The sequence below is a fragment of the Stomoxys calcitrans genome, chromosome 1 (genome assembly GCF_963082655.1).
Source record: "Stomoxys calcitrans chromosome 1, idStoCalc2.1, whole genome shotgun sequence".
Lineage (NCBI taxonomy): Eukaryota > Metazoa > Arthropoda > Insecta > Diptera > Muscidae > Stomoxys > Stomoxys calcitrans.
The window spans coordinates 130,827,582-130,846,070 of NC_081552.1; positions in this window are offsets into that span (position 1 = coordinate 130,827,582).

Genomic DNA, 18,489 nt, shown 5'->3' on the forward strand with positions numbered 1-18,489 from the left:
CTTATATCCTTTTTTGCCTAAGAAGAGATGCTGGGAAAAGAACTCGACAAATGCTATCCGTGGTGGAGGGTATATGAGATTCGGCCCGGCCGAACTTAGCACGCTCTTACTTGTTGTATATGTATATAGACTAGCTGAACCCGGCCCGCTTCGCAGCGCTTTCCTTTACACTATATGAGTTATAACTTTCTTTTCAATAGCTCTTCTTTGCATTCACTAAGTTACGTGTATATTTTGCGGCCATGTTTTTATAGAACTTTTGGACTATTGTGGAAGCTTGACCCAGGGTAGGAGGGTTAAACAAAAAATACGGAAAACAGTCAAAAATTAGTTCCTTTATTTTATTTATTAGAAGGACTGATAACTTGTCAAAACAGACCAACAGAATTTATTGTTGGTGATGCTCGCTGTTGTTTCCAATCACATTGTCATCATTTTGTCTAGTTTTAAATTCAATCGAATTTCCACTTTTTTCGGCCTATCTAATGTAACCATTGCGCATGGGTAAGCATCTTCGGCTCACCCATGCCAAAAATATCAAAAAAAAAAAAAAAAAATTGAGCACAGGATATTCCTTCAATAATAGTTGCGACAGTAATCATTATCCATTTATGACTTCAGTACAAAAACTTACGGCCTAGAGCACTAAATTTGGTTTTTCATTTTGTACCCTCCATCATAATCTAATTTCGTCATTTCGTTTGTAAAGCATCGAAATGTTCATCTGAGAACCAACAAAGTATATATGTATACTAGCTGACCCGGGCCCGCTCCGCTGCGCATTCTTCTACTTTATATGGTCTGCAGTCTGAATCCCATATTTTATTGGTCTACGAATTAAAGCTTTTACTATTCCTTTGTTTTTCATAGTAGTTCTATGTTTTTACTGGCCCAGCGCCCCAACCGCATGGGTTTGTGGGATTGCATGTATCCCTCGGTGTGGCGAGCCGCTTGCTCCAAGATCCGCCCTCGCCGCCCCTAACCTGGGAACAGACGCTGATGTTGGCCATTGGTTATTTGAAGGCGCCAATAACTCGCCTTGTCATCTCGAATATCCTTGGCACTCAGTATTTAGTTAAGAGCCACTCGCTATGCCGACGATATCGATATCATAGGTCGGTCACCGGAAGTAGTAACTGCAGCCTTTGAAAGAATTGAAAGAGAGTCAACAAAAATGGGTCTGGCAGTAAATGGAGATAAGACGAAATGGATGGTTTCCACTCCCAAAAATCTTTGTACATCCGAGCAGATAAAGAACATGGCAAAAGTTGGGAACCACAATTTTGAGATTATCAGTAACTTTATCTACCTCGGCACCGGGTTAACCGAAACGAATGACACCAGTTTTGAGATAAAGCGAAGAATAATACTGGCAAACAGATGCTACTTTGGACTAAGTAAGCAGTTTAGAAACAAGGCCACCTCTTGACAGACGAAGACTATACTTTACAAGACACTGATACTACCCGTGCTGTTATATGGTTCTGAAGCATGGGTACTTGTGAAAGCAGATGAGGCAGTGCTTGGAGTATTTGAGAGAAAGATTCTTCGTAAAATATATGGACCAGTTTTCGTTAACGGAGAATATAGGCGACGTATGAACCACGAGCTGTATGAGCTGTATGACGACGATAGCATAGTTACACGCATCAAAATACAACGGCTGCGTTGGCTAGGTCATGTTGTCAGAATGGATGAAGAAGCCCCAAAGTAAGTACGAATTAAAATTTGGATGTAAGAGTACTCCATTCTTAAAATACCTTATTACAGCCCGATATTCTCAAGATATTTGATTTTGATGTGTTTTCGGACGTGAGGTGGTCCCCCAGACACTTGGCCCTGAAAAAATATCAGCATCGTGCTCTTCTTTCAAATACCTTTTATTAAAGCCCCATATTGCCATTGGTTTAGGGGAGTTTACACGATGAGGCGTCCCCCAAACACATGGCCCCAAAATAGGTTATCAAATTCGTTTTCTAATCTCAAATACCTTTCATTTGAGCAACATATTGCCACGGTCGAAAATCTTTACCCCTTTGGGGGTGTTTTGGGGACGGGGTGATGCCCTAAATACATGGTCCTTCATTTGGATATCAAATTCGTATTCTACTCCCACATATCTTTATTTGAGTCCTATATTGCGATGGTCAGTAAAAAATTGCTGTATGTGGGGTATTTTGGGAAAGAGGTGGACCCCCAGAAAATTGGTCCCGAAAATGGGTATCAATTCTTGCTCTACCCCCCAAATCCTTTCATTTAAGCTCCACACTGACATGGTCGGTAAATATGCCCGATTTAAAGGTGTTTATAAATCGGGCATATTTACAATCCCATGGCAGCCGGTTGTACGTACCGGATTGACCCGATGGAATCTTCATCGGCAAGGGCTGCCGCCTCAGTGTACGTGTTCGTCTTTTTTCGTCATGGGAGAGGCACATCCCGGAGTGCCTTCTCCGTATGCTTTTGGTCCGTGCCGGGATTGAAAAGAACCCCGGACCCTGGTTCTGTTCCGTTTGCCAGAACCGCCTTCATCATCGGTCAGTGTCGGTGAGGTGTAACAGGTGCTTGGAGTGGGTACATTTCCGTTCTTGCTCTGGCCTAACTTCGCTACGGGAGTATAGTCATACTGGCTATGTCGCTAGGTGCTGTGCGAACACAGCCAGCAGTGGGTCACAAGCGTCGCCGTCGTCGCCTTCGGCGTCCTCGTCGTCGGACTATGTGACCCCCCCGACCTCTCCCGTACGGCAATTTATGCAAAGACAGCACCCTAGCCCTACTATTGCCAGGCCAGTGTCGGGAAATGTATCGTTCCTGCAGTTAAACTGCAATGGACTGCGAGGCAAGATTGATGAGATTGTGGATTTTATGAGTCGGAAGAGCATATCGGTCGCAGCGATCCAGGAGACAAAGCTGACTAACACCTGCAGCTTGCACAGTTGTCACGGCTACAATGTGCTACGTAAGGATCGCTCAAGGAATGGAGGTGGGGGATTGGCCTTCGTTATACACCATTCCGTGCAGTATAGACCTATCTCGCCTGCGCTTGACGCTAGTGACCCATACATGGAATGTATGGGGGTAGCAGTCAAGTCTGGTACTGCCGAGATAGAGATATACAACGTGTATATACCGCCGGTTGGCAGCTGTGTCCCGATTAATGGCCAGGCCTACAGCCCCGACATAAGTGGGTTGCTATCTGGCCATAGTCGTCTGGTTCTGGGGGATTTCAATGCACATCACTCGTCATGGCATTCTCCCCTAGGCAACGACCAGCGTGGCATAGCTTTGGCAGAGCAGATAGATAGCTCCACGTTTTGCACGGTGAATGAGGATGCCCCCACTAGGATTACGAGGAGGTGCAGCAGCTCGCCAGACATCTCAATCGCATCCCCTGATCTCCTGAGTGACGTATCCTGGCAAGCCGTCATCTCTTTGGGGTCAGACCACCTCCCCATAATCCTCACCATCGACCGACCACCCGACTTCATAACCTCTGAGCGCCGAACGTTCATCAACTATAAGAAGGCCAATTGGACTGGCTTCAGAGAGTATACCAATCGCCGCTTCAATGAACTGCCACCCCCCTCTGATGTGCTTGTGGCCGAGAGGAAATTCCGAGACATCATCAACGCAGCAGCCGCTCGCTTTATACCAGCCGGTCGAATACCGCAAGTGCGACCCAATTTCCCGGCGCAAGCAGTGGTACTCGCAGACGAGCGTGATGGGATTCGTGCTATGGACCCCGCTAACCCCAGAATCAGCGAGCTGAATCTGGAAATAAACAGGGTAGTCAACGAACATAAGCGGAATTTGTGGCTGGAACACTTGGAGCAATGTAACTTAAGCACCGGTGCAGGCAAATTGTGGGCCACTGTTAAGTCTCTCTCGAACCCCGGTAGACGGGACGACAGGACCTCAGTCACTTTTGGCGAGTTAACCGTGACTGATCCGAAGAGATGCGCCAGGTTGTTCAACCGTCAATTTATCGTGCATCCCGAGAGAGACAGGGCAAGGAGGAGAGCCATTCGCCGTATTCGTGGTCTCCGAGCCGATGAACAGCCATCACAATTTACCGTGGGCGAAGTTACGAATGTCATCCGTGGCGCCAAATCTTCCAAGGCGTTGGGCCCCGACGGAATCTCTACATTGATGCTGAAGAATCTGGATTTACCTGGAGTTGAGTACCTTACCACTGTCCTTAACCTGTCATTGAACACTCTTATAGTTCCCGATGTCTGGAAAATGGGCAGAGTGATCCCGCTACTGAAGCCTGGTAAAGACCCGAGTTTGGGGGAGTCGTACAGACCGATCTCCCTTCTCTCACCAGTGGCTAAGACGCTTGAGGCATTACTCCTCCCGAGCCTCGTAGGAGAATTTCCATTCGCCGAGCATCAACACGGATTTCGGAGACTGCACAGCACAACAACAGCTTTGCATGCCATCACCACACACATTTGCCGTGGCTTCAATCAACCCAGGCCATGTGATAGGACGGTCCTCGTGGCATTGGACCTATCGAAGGCATTCGACACGGTCAGCCATGCCAAATTATTTGAGGACATCGCCAACACGTCCCTCCAGCCAGGCCTTAAACGTTGGGTCGCGAATTATCTGTGTGGCCGCCAGTCATTTGTGGAATTTAGGGATAAGAAGTCAAAACACCGTAGAGTGAAACAGGGAGTTCCCCAAGGCGGGGTGATATCTCCGGCTCTGTTTAACCTCTACCTTTCCTCCATCCCACCTCCTCCAGACGGCATAGAGATCGTATCATATGCGGACGACTGTACGATCTTGGCATCAGGCCCCCCACCCATTGATGACATCTGCGATAGGTTGAACGTCTACCTCAACGAGCTTGCCTCATATTTCGCTGCAAGAAATCTGAAGATATCCGCCACCAAATCTTCAGCCACACTGTTCACTACAAATACGCGTGAGGTGAATTCTGAGCTGACTGTGATGGTCGATGGAGAATTGATTCCGACCATCAAGTGTCCCAAAATACTTGGCGTCACATTTGACAGCTCCTACACTTTCTCCCCACATGCCACAGCAATCTGCAATAAAGTCAAAAGTAGAAACAAGGTCCTCAAGTCACTCGCTGGCAGCACTTGGGGTGCAGACAAAGAAACCTTGTTGACCACGTACAAAGCAATTGGCCGGTCTGTGGTAAGTTATGCAGCGCCAGTGTGGTCACGTCAGCTTTGTGACACGCAGTGGAATAATATTCAGATCTGTCAGAATGCCGCCCTCCGAACTGCGACGGGCTGCCTCCTTAGTTCTCATGTGGACCACCTCCACCAGGAGCCAAAGATCCTACCAGTGCGAAGACATAACTACATGCTGTCTAAGCAATACCTTTTGGGCTGTTATCGCAGATATCATCCAAATCATCATCTTGTGGATAGATACCCACCCCCCAGAAGCCTTAAGGTAGATCTACATGATCTAGAGCGTGAGGTCCAGCGCTACAAGAGAGAACCTCTAGATCAAGCGGCATATCAAGCGGGTCTGAACAACATTCATGCAGACACGGTAGCAGACGCGTTAACTGGCTACCGGGTGAATGTAGTCCTTGGAGTACGACCGCCACCCATTGCACCCGAAGAAATCGACCTCCCCCGGCAAACCAGAGTGATTCTGGCTCAATTACGTTCCGGCAGATGCAGCCGCCTCAATTCCCACAGAGCTTGGATTGATGCCGACGTGCAAGATGTATGTCCCGACTGTAACCAGGGACCGCACGATACACGTCACCTGTTTAACTGCCCGGCCAGACCCACTCGACTCAGACCCAGATCCCTGTGGACGCACCCCATCTTAGTCGCGGAGTTCCTGGGTCTTGACACTCAACAGAATCAAGCAGACGAAAGATAGTACACAATAAACTGCTACAACAACAGCAACAACAAAGGTGTTTGGAGATTGGGGTGGTCCCCCAAAAACTCAGGTGGCCACTCAGTGTGTTGGCCTTGAAAATATATATCGGATTCGTGTTCTACTCTAAAACCCTCTTATTTGAGCCTCATATTGCAATAGTCAGCAAATACTTACTATTTGGGTGGTATTGTGGGAGTGGTGTGGCCCCATACACACTTTTCCCCAATATTGATATCAGATTCGTACTTTACTCCCAAATACCTTTCATTTGGCTCCATATTGCTATGGTCGTAAATTTGTCCCCTTTGGGGATGTTTCGGGGGGAAGCGGCCTCCCAAACACTTGGTTCCATATTTGGATATCAGATTCAAATTCTACCATCAAATACCTCTTATTTAAGCCCCATAATCCCAAGGTTAGTAAATAAGTTCTGTTTGGGGTGTGTTTTGGGAAAGGGATGGACCCCCAGAAACGTGGTGCCACATTTGTATATAAGATTTGTATTCTACTCGCAAATACCTTTCATTTGAGTCCTATATTGCCATGGTCGGTAAATATGTCCGACTTAGGGGTGTTTTGGGGCTTGAGGTGGTTCCCCTAGCACTTGGTCCGACAATTGGCCTTCCAAAATTTGGTTTTAAAATTTTTATTTTTGGGGTACTATATGAGAGCACACAAAATTTCGCTTAAATCGCACCACCCATCTCCGAGATTTAGCGTTTCTGAAAGTTAGCGTAAGGGGAAGGTCCTCCCCCCCTTCAGATATCAAAAAAGGTAGTACCCTATTTTCACCACGGGATCATTATGCACCATCTGTGAAAATTTCAAGAAAATCGGTTCAGCCGTTTCTGAGTCTATAAGGAACACACAAACCAACAAATAAACGTACAAACAAATACAAATTGATTTTTATACCCTCCACCATAGGATTGGAGTATACTTATTTCGTCATTCTGTTTGTAACACCTCGAAATACGCATCTAAGACCCCATAAAGTATATATATTCTTGATTGTCATGTCATTTTAAGGCGATCTAGCCATATCCGTCCGTCTGCCCGTCCGTCGGTCCGTCTGTCTGTCGAAAGCACGCTAACTTTCGAAGGAGTAAAGCTAGCCGCTTGAAATTTTGCACAAGTACTTCTTATTAGTGTAGGTCGGTTGGTATTGTAAATGGGACAAATCGGCCTATGTTTTGATATAGCTGCCATATAAACCGATCTAGCGTCTTGACTTCTTGAACCTCTAGAAGGCGCAATTCTTATCCGGTTTTATTTTGCACTTAGTGTTTTGGTATTACTTCCAATAACTATGCTAAGTATGGTTTACATCGGTCCATGTTTTGATAAAGCTGCCATATAAACCGATCTAAGGTCTTGACTTTTTGAGTCTCTAGAGGCCGCAATTCTCGTGCAATTTTATTGAAATTGTGCACGTGGTGTTTTGGTATCACTTCCAACAACTACGCGAAGCATGATTTAAATCGGTTCATAATCTGATATAGCTGTCATATAAACCGATCTTGGATCTTGACTTCTTGAGCCTCTTGAGGGCGCAATTCTCGTTCGATTAAACTGAAATTTGGCACGTAGTGTTTTGAATACATTTTCAACAACTGTGCTAAGTATGATTCAAATCGGTTCATAATCTGGTATAGCAGCCATATGAACCGATCTGGGATCTTGGCTTCTTGAACCTCTAGAGGGCGCAATTATTATCCGAATTGGCTGAAATTTTGTACAACGGCTTCTCTCATGAAGCTCGATCAATAGCTTGATACAGCTCCCATATAAACCTATCTCCTGATTATGCTTCTTGAGCCCCTACCAGGCGCAATTCTTATCCGAATGAACTGAAATATTACACATTGACTTCTACAATGTTCAGCATTCATTTATGGTCCGTATCGGACTATAACTTGTTATATATAAGATTTTTGATCGCCTTGACATTCTAAGTCGATTTTGCTATGTCGGTTCGTCCACCTGTCGAAAGCATGCTAACTTTTAAAAGAATAAAGCTAGGCGCATTAAAACTTTTCACAAATACTTCCTATAAGTGTAGATCAGTTGGGATTTTAAATGGGTCATATTGGTCTTTGTTTTGATATAGTTGCCATATAAACCGAATTTGGATCTTGACCTCTAATTTTGTATAAGATATTTTATTATGACTTCCAACATCTGTGCGAAGTATGCTTCAAACCGATTTAAAACTTGATGTAGCTCCCATATAAACCGATCTCCTAATATGACTCTCTGAGCCTCTAGAGAGCGCAATTATTATGCGATTTGGCAAAACATTATTTTAACGACTTCTCCTATGACCTTCCACATACGTGCCAAATATGGTCTGAATGGGTACCTCACCTGATATAGCTCCCAGATGAAGGGCTCAATTCTAATCCAATTTTTGCTGACATTTTGCGCAATGACATCTACTATGGTCTCCAACAGCCAAATCAAGCATGTTTCGAATTGGTTGATAACCTGAAATAGCTCCAATAGCTTTGCAATTTATATCCATTACCCTTTGTTTGCCTATAAAGAGATATCGAGCAAAAAAAATTAAAAATGAGAGGTAAAGGGTATGTATGATTTGGCCCGGACGAACTTTTCCCGCTTTTACTGTTGTCACTTGGTTCTTACGCCAAGTCAATGAAAACAGCTATTTTCCCTTTATAAAATCAGCTGTTGTCAATGACTTGGCGAACGAATCGAGTGACAAAACGCACTCTACTAAATAAATTTTTATCTATGGCAAAGGTAGCTATATAAACTACCTGAATTATTTATCTTAGGGTGGGGAATTTGCAAAAAATACCACAGCAAACAACCGCAACGAAATTCCTAGACTTTATTTTTCTTAATTTTACGGACCGATAGGTTGGCATAACAAAGATAAATGCTGCATGATCAATTTTTTCCACTATGCCCTCTCTCTGTTCGTGGTGGCGTTCGCAAACAGATTAGATGGCGCTTACTTAAATGTTGGTGGTGTCATCGATAAGGGAAAGGTTTAGACTTCAATACCCAAAATGTTAACAAAATAACTTAAAAGTTCTCAGTTCCATGTCGTCCCGCATGCTTGCGCCATTACATATAAACGACTGAGAATTTTACATTTCTTCCATCTGTTATATTCCATCTGGGTATATTCATTTTGTCATTCCGTTTGCAACACATCGAAATATCCATTTCCGACCCTATAAAGTATATATATTCTTGATCAGCGTAAAAATCTAAGACGATCTAGACATGTCCGTCCGTCTGTCTGTTGAAATCACGCTACAGTCTTTAAAAATAGAGATATTGAGCTGAAATTTTGTCCATAAGCAGGTTAAGTTCGAAGATGGGCTATATCGGACTATATCTTATATAGCCCCCATATAGACCGATCCTCCGATTTAGGGTCTTAGGCCCATAAAAGTCACATTTATTATCCGATTTTTCTGAAATTTAGGGTAGTGAGTTGTGTTAGGCCCTTCGACATCTTTCTTCAATTTGGTCCAGATCGGTTCAGATTTGGATATAGCTGCCATATAGACCGATCCTCCGATTTATGGTGTTAGGCCCATAAAAGCCACATTTATTGTCCGATTTTGCTGAAATTCGAGACAGTGAGTTGTGTTAGGCCCTTGGACATCTTTCTTCAATTTGGTCCAGATCGGTTCAGATTTGGATATAGCTGCCATATATAACGATCCTCCGATTTATGGTCTTAGGCCCATAAAAGCCACATTTATTGTCCGATTTTGCTGAAATTCGGGACAGTGAGTTGTGTTAGGCGCTTCGACATCTTTCTTCAGTTTGGTCCAGATCGGTTCAGATTTGAATATAGCCGCCATATAGACCGATCCTCCGATTTATGGTGTTAGGCCCATAAAAGCCACATTTATTGCCCGATGTTGTTGAAATTTGGGACAGTGAGTTGTGTTAGGCCCTTGGACATCTTTCTTCATGTTGGTCCAGATCGGTCCAGATTTGGATATAGCTGCCATATAGACCGATCCTCCGATTTTGGGTCTTAGGCCCATAGAAGCCACATTTATTATCCGATTTTGCTGAAATATGGGATAGTGAGTTACGTTGGGCCCTTCGACATCTTCCGTCAATTTGGCACAGATCGGTCCAGATTTGGATATAGCTGCCATGTGGACCGATATCTCGATTTAAAGTCTTGGCCCCCTAAAAGGCGCATTTATAATCCGATTTCACTGAAATTTGGCACAGTGACTTATGTTAGGCTTTTCGACATCCGTGTCGTATATAGTTCAGATCGGTTTATTTTTAGATGTAGCTAGTGTACTTAATAATATTTGGTCCAAATCGGAACATATTTTGATATAACTGATATAGGACATAAGGTATGAAATTTTCACCGAATTTTGATGAAAGGTGGTTAAATATATACCCGAGTTGGTGGGTATCCAAAGTTCGGCCCAGCCGAACTTAACGCCTTTTTACTTGTTTGAACACATGTTATGAGTCTATAGATTTCCTTTGTCTATGCTGCTACTCGCTTGGAGCGGCTTAGCGCCTATAACATTGATCATCATGTTATAGTCTATAACTGACTATATGGCTACCTGTTGAATAGTCATAATTTAGAAATTTTTAATTCAAATCAAATTGACATATTAAACGATCACGATCAGTTGTAGATAAATAATTTGCCGGTCTTTACATTAGGTGCAGTGGCGACAATTCTTAGTAATTAAACCATGCAAAACTTTTGAACATGAAAGTGTTGCCCAGCAGCACGTTGTTTGGACTTCTCTAGGAAAAGAAGGCTCCTTGTCGATGAGCTAAAAATGGCGGCCACCTTGACTTAAGGTTTGCAACTGCACCTATCACACTGAACGTCATAACTTTGGGGGTGGGGCAGCAGTGTCCTGTTAGGCCATTATAATTGATCGAGTGTTTCGAGTTTAGGTGGTCCGCTAGATATATGAGCAGAATAAAGATATCACATTCGCAGTCAACAACCTTATGCTTTGAATTTAACCCCATATTGTCATAATTGGTGTATACAGCCGTTTGGTGGGGGGCGCCGCACTCCATTTGCCACTTGAGCACAAACTTGAATGACGCACTCCACTTAAAAATATCTATCACTCAATCCCCCATTGTTTTAATGGGGAGGTAAAGCACCACCCAGATTCTTGGACACAAAGTTTAATGTCTAATTCGTAATCTGCTACCAAATGCTTTGAATTTGAGGCTCATCTAGCTAGGATCGAATTATATTCCCATTTGAGGGTGGGGCGACCCCCAATTACTTGGACCTCATTTTTTATCTCATAATCGTAGTCTAGTCATGAATACCTTTCACTTGAGTCCTTAATCAGATCGGTTCAGATTTGGATATAGCTGCCATATAGATCGATCCTCCGATTTTGCGTCTTAGGTCCATAAAAGCCACATTAATTATCCGATTTTGCTGAAATTTGGGACAGTGAGTTGTGATAGGCCCTTTGATATATATCCTCAATTAGGTCCAGATCGGTTCAGATTTAGATATAGCTCCCATATAGACCGATTTCTTGATTTATGGTTTTGGGCCCATAAAATGCCCATTTATTGTCCGATGTCGCCGAAATTTGGAACAGTGAGTTAAGTTTAGCCCCTTGACATACTTCTGCAATATCGCACAGATCGGTACATATTTGGATATAGCTGCCATATAGACTTCTTGAGCCTCTAGAGTGCACATTTCTTATCCGATTGAAATGAAAGTTAGCACGACGTGTTTTGTTATGATATACAACAACTGTGCCAAGTATGGTTCAAATCGGTTCATAACCTGATATAGCTGCCATATAAACCGATCTTGGGTCTTGACTTCTTGAGCCTCTAGAGTGCGCAATTCTTATCCGATTGGAATGAAATTTTGCACGACGTGTTTTGTTATGATGTCCAACAACGCACCACCCAGATTCTTGGACACAAAGTTTAATGTCTAATTCGTAATCTGCTACCAAATGCTTTGAATTTGAGGCTCATCTAGCTAGGATCGAATTATATTCCCATTTGAGGGTGGGGCGACCCCCAATTATTTGGACCTCATTTTGTATGTCATGCTAGCTGACCCGGGCACGCTCCGCTGCGCCTTCTTTTACTTTATATGGAACAAAAGTATCCTTGGAATATTTATTTTCGACAATTAAAGAGCTTTTAGTGAAATACCATGCTACAAAAATAGTATATCGCTTGACTTACATTCTGAATCCCATATTTTTATTGGTCTACGAATTTATGTTTGGATGTAAGGTGTACTCCATTCTTAAAATACTTTATGTCAGCCCGATATCCACATGTTTTCTCTGATTTAAGGGTGTTTTCGGGGGTGAGGTGGTTCCCCGGACACTTGGCCCTGAAAAAACATCAGCATCGTGCTCTTCTTTCAAATACCATTTATTTAAACCCCATATTGCCATTGGTTTAGGGGAGTTTACACGATGAGATTTACACGACCTGGTACCAAAATAGGTTATTAAATTCGTTTTCTAATTTCAAATACCTTTCATTTGAGCCACATATTGGCAGGGTCGAAAAATGTGTAACCTTTGGGGGGTGTTTTGGGGAAAGGGTGATGCCCTAAATACATAGTCTTGAATTTGGGTATCAATTTCGTATTCTACTCCCAAAAACCTTTATTTGAGCCCCATATTGCGATGGTCACTAAAAAATTGCTGTCTGTGGGGTATTTGGGAAAGGGGTAGACCCCCAGAAAATTGTTCCCGAAAGTGGGTATTAATTCTTGCTCTACCCTCCAATACCTTTCATTTAAGCTCTACATTAACATGGTCGGTAAATATGCCCGATTTAGAGGTATTTTGGGGATTGGGGTGGTTCCCCAAACACTAAGCCCGGAAAATATATCAGCAAAGTGCTCTAGTCTCATATATCTATATATGATTTATTTGAACCCCATATTGCCATTGCCCTCAAAATTAGATATCAAATTCGTTATTTAATCTCATTTAAACTCCTTATTGCAAAAGTCAGCAAATATGTCCGGTTTGGGGTACTGGCCCTAAAAACTATGAATATTTAGTTCCACTCACTTAAAGACCCAAATTGTCTTGGTGAGCAAATACGTCCTATTTGGGGGTTGTTATGGTGGTGGGACGTCCGCTAGACAGTTGGCCTCTAATATTGATATCAGATACGTGGTCTACTCCCACATACCTTTAATTTGAGCCCCATATTTCCATAGTCGGCAAACATGACCGGCTTGGGGGGTGTTTTGGGGAATGAGCGGCCACTCAGTGAGTTGGCCTTGAAAAAATTTATCGGATTCGTGTTCTACTGTAAAAACCCTCTTATTTGAGCCTCATATTGCAATAGTCAGCAAATACTTACTATTTGGGTCGTATTGTGGGGGTGGTGTGGCCCCATATACACTTTTCCCCAATATTGATATCAGCTTCGTGCTCTTCTCCCAAAGACCTTTCATTTGAGCTCCATATTGCTATGGTCGTAAATTTTGGGGAGAAGCGGCCCCCCAAACAATTGGTCCCATATTTGGATATCAGATTCTAATTCTACACTCAAATACCTTTTGTTTAAGCCCCATAATCCCATGGTCAGTTAATAAGTTCCCAGGATCCCCAAAAACGTGGTCTCACATTTGGATATCAGATTTGTATTCTACCCGCAAATAGCTTTCATTTGAGTCTCATATTGCCATGGTCGGTAAATATGTCAGAGTTAGGGGTGTTTTGGGGGTTGGGGTGGTCGCCTTAACACTTGGTTCCATAATTGGATATCAGATACGTTTTCTTATCCTAAATACTCTTCATTTGAGTCCCATGTTGTCGTGATTGGTTAAAATATATTTTTGGTAGGTTTTAGCGAGGGGAAATTTGGATACCAAATTTTTATTTTTAGTGTACTATATGAGAGCACACAAAATTTCACTTAAATCGCAGCACCCATCTCCGAGATCTGGCTTTTCTGAAAATTAGTTAGGGGGTGGGTCCGCCCCCTTCAGATATCCAAAAATGTAGTACCCTATTTTCACCACGGGATCATTATGCACCATCTGTGAAAATTTCAAGAAGAATTTCAAGAGTCTATAAGTAACACACAAACAAACCTACAAACAGACACAAATTGATTTTTATATAAAGGGTGATTTTTTTGAGGTTAGGATTTTCATGCATTAGTATTTGACAGATCACGTGGGATTTCAGACATGGTGTCAAAGAGAAAGATGCTCAGTATGCTTTGACATTTCATCATGGATAGACTTACTAACGAGCAACGCTTGCAAATCATTGAATTTTATTACCAAAATCAGTGTTCGGTTCGAAATGTGTTCATTCACCGTAACGTTGCGTCCAACAGCATCTTTGAAAAAATACGGTCCAATGATTCCACCAGCGTACAAACCACACCAAACAGTGCATTTTTCGGGATGCATGGGCAGTTCTTGAACGGCTTCTGGTTGCTCTTCACTCCAAATGCGGCAATTTTGCTTATTTACGTAGCCATTCAACCAGAAATGAGCCTCATCGCTGAACAAAATTTGTCAAAATTTGAACACATTTCGAACCGAACACTGATTTTGGTAATAAAATTCAATGATTTGCAAGCGTTGCTCGTTAGTAAGTCTATTCATGATGAAATGTCAAAGCATACTGAGCATCTTTCTCTTTGACACCATGTCTGAAATCCCACGTGATCTGTCAAATACTAATGCATGAAAATCCTAACCTCAAAAAAATCACCCTTTATAAGATTCGTAGTATAGTCCCGAATACCTTTCATTTGAGTCCCATATTGATATTTACGTCCAATATGTTTGTTTGGGGAAGTTTTTGGGGTTCGACGACACCTCGCATACTTCACCCCAATTTTTAATATCATATTCGTATTCTACTTCCTAGTACTTTACGATTAAAGCCAATATTATCCCTATCGGTCCACTTTTGATTTGTAATTGTAATTTTTATTTATTTACAACCGCTCAACAAGAATATAAAATTCTTATAATTAAAGTGCGGGTAATATCTCCAACAATTGTACATAGTAAACACTTAAAACTAAGAATCTATAGCTATACAATACATCACAAATTTTGAATGAATAACTTACTAACGGAAAAACCTAACATTTGAGGCTTTGTAGATTTGAATTTAAAACAAGTAAAAGCGTGCTAAGTTCGGCCGGGCCGAATCTTACAAACCCTCCACCATGGATCGCATTTGTCGAGTTCTTTTCCCGGGATCTCTTCTTAGGCAAAAAAAAATGATATAAGAAAAGATTTGCTCTGCTATTAGAGCGAGACCTGGAGACCTGTGTGAAATGTCAGCCAATACGAATAAGAATTGCGCTCTTTGTGAGCTCAAAAAGTAAAATAGAGAGATCGATTTATATGGGAGCTGTATCGGGCTATGGACCGATTCAGACCATAATAAACACGTATGTTGATGGTCATGAAAGAATCCGTCGTACAAAATTTCAGGCAAATCGGATAATAATTGCGACCTCTAGAGGCTCAAGAAGTCAAGATCCCAGATCGGTTTATATGGCAGCTATATCAAAACATGGACCAATATGGCCCATTTACAATACCAACCGACCTACACTAATAAGAAGTATTTGTGCAAAATTTCAAGCGGCTAGCTTTACTCCTTCGGAAGTTAGCGTGCTTTCGACAGACAGACGGACGGACGGACGGACAGACGGACGGACATTGCTAGATCGACATAAAATTTCACGACGATCAAGAATATGTATACTTTATGGGGTCTCAGACGAATATTTCGAGTAGTTACAATCAGAATGACGAAATTAGTATACCCCCCATCTTATGGTGGAGGGTATAAAAAAAATAAAACAAAAGTGAATTTATCAATTAAAGAGGAATTAATAGACTTAGTTGATCCGAAAAAAAAGAAATTAAGTTAAGTATTAAAGAATAAAAATAAATATATAAATGAGTCTTAACATTCATCAACTTAATGCAGTAAAATGTTTCCAAAGTCGGGTTTTAAATGTTGCCGAGTTACTGAGTAATTGCAGATCGTTAGAAAGAGAATTCCAGAGACGTACAGCGAATATGAACATATGCCATTCAGAGACAAGCCTCCGATACATTTTGGGAATGATTTTTTTACCTCTAATAGATCTGGCGAAATCAATAAATCCATACAGATATTGTGGTGCCTGCGTGTAGATCAGTTTATGCAGGAAAGTAAACGATCTCAGGTACAACAAGTGCTGTAAGGAGACGCCATACAGGGATAAAGAGTATTCAGAGATGGAATCGCGCCGTCTCAAGCCAAATACATAACGAGCAACGCTATTAAAAAAGGTGTTTAGCTTACGTCTACTTGCCGAGTCGCAATTAGCAAACAACTCACAGCCGTAGAGAATGCCAGGAACAAGATAAGTCTTTGCCAAGAGAGACCTAACCCGCAGCGGAGTAACCGACTGAGTGGCCCAGAGAGCACGCAATTTTGAATATCCCTGACCAACGACAGAGTCGATATGATTACTCCAAGTCAGAGTGCTGTTAATACCAACGCCCAAGTTCTTTGCATGAGGAACGATTTCCAATCTAGAGTCGTTAATGAATATACCGACATCACACGAAACACGAGACAGCCTGTTTCTGATAACCACACACTTGGACTTTACAGGGTTGAGACACAGGCCATTGGCCACGTGCTGACTCTTGACAGATCATCCCTCGGACTGCCGATATATATTTGTACATCGTCAGCGTACATATGTACCTCACAATAAGACAATTGACCCGCCAAGTCGTTACTGTACAATGAAAAGAGAAGAGGAGCCAGAATTGATCCCTGAGGAACACCTTTTAAAACAAGCAGAGGTGCCGATAGAGAAAACTGAACTGACGGACTGAGTGCGGTGTGACAGGTACGACAAAATAAGACGAACGGACGTAGAAGAAAAATTGTGAAGATGTCTCATCTTATCACATAACAAGGAATGCTCAACCGTGTCAAATGCCTTAGAATGGTCAAGAAGAACAAGGAAATTTATCTTGTCATTCTCCAAGTTGACCCTGATCTTCTCAGTGACCTTTACCAAGGCAGTTACGCAGCTGTGGGTAGGTTGAAACCCGGACTGTCTCACATATAACAAAGAGTTCTCGTTGACAAAAGACGACATTTGCAAATACAACAATTTCTCAAAGACCTTTAACAAGTAACAAAGAATCGCAATTGGTCTATATTCCTTGGAATTTTTAGGCAGTGGGATGACCTTGGCATGTTTCCACGCTAATGGAAAGTAACTCGCGGTTAAAATCCTATTGAAAACATAGGTTTTTAGGTGGTGTTTTGGGGGTAAAGGGGGAGGGCCCGCTCCCTTTGAATATTTAAAAAAAAAAACTAAAAAGCCCTTTCCTCCTTCCTGACCATTTTCGTAATCTACACCTATATTTTATTTGATTTTTTTTTTGGGGCCAGGGCGGCCCCCCAGTCACTAGGTTCCAATTATTAATATGAAATTCGTAGTCTATTCTTGAATACCTTTTATTTAAATCCCATATTGTTTCGATCGGTTCACTTTTATTTTGGGGTCGTACTCTTTGGGTAAGGGGTAGGGTCCGCCCCCTACCAATATCAATAAAATAGCCTATTGCTCCTTCCGGACCACTCCCCACAATCTGTGAAAATTTTAAAGAAATCAGTTCAGCCGTTTTTGAGTCTATACGGAACAAACAAATTTACAAACCCACAAGCAAACACATCATTATATATATTAGACTAGCTGACCCGGGCCCGCTCCGCTGCGCCTTCTTTTATTTTAAATATATGGAACAAAATTTTCCTTGGAATATTTATTTTCGAAAATTATATATATATATATATATATATATATATATATAATAGTTTAACAATATAAGTGCCTTTATCTGAATCCCATATGATCTTTATTGGTCTACGAATTTAAGTTTGGATGTAAGGTGTACTCCATTCTTAAAACACTTTATTTCAGCCCGATATTCCCATGATATCTGATTTAGGGGTATTCAAGGGGGTGAGGTGGTCCTCCAGACACTTGGCCCTGAAAAAATATCAGCATCGTGCTCTTCTTTCAAATACCATTTATTTAATCCTCATATTGCCATTGGTTTAGGGGAGTTTACACGATGACTCGTCCCCCAAGCACATGGCCCCAAAATAGGTTATCAAATTCGTTTTCTAATCTCAAATACATTTTATTTGAGCCACATATTGGCATGGTCGAAACATTTTTACCCTTGGGGGGTGTTTTGGGGAAGGGGTGATGCCCTAAATACATGGTCCTACATTTGGATATCAAATTCGTATTCTACTCCCAATTACCTTTATTTGAGCCCCATATTGCGTTGGGGTATTTTGGGAAAGGGGTAGACTTCCAGAAAATTGGTTCCGAAAGTGGCTATCAATTCTTGCTCTACCCCCCAATACCTCCACAGTGACATGGGATTGGGTTATTCCCCAAAACTCTAAGCCCGGAAAATATATCACCAACGTGCTCTATTCTCACATATCTATATATCATTTATTTAAACCTCATATTACCATTGGCCTCAAAATTGGATATCAAATTTGATTTCTTATATCATTTAAACTCCTTATT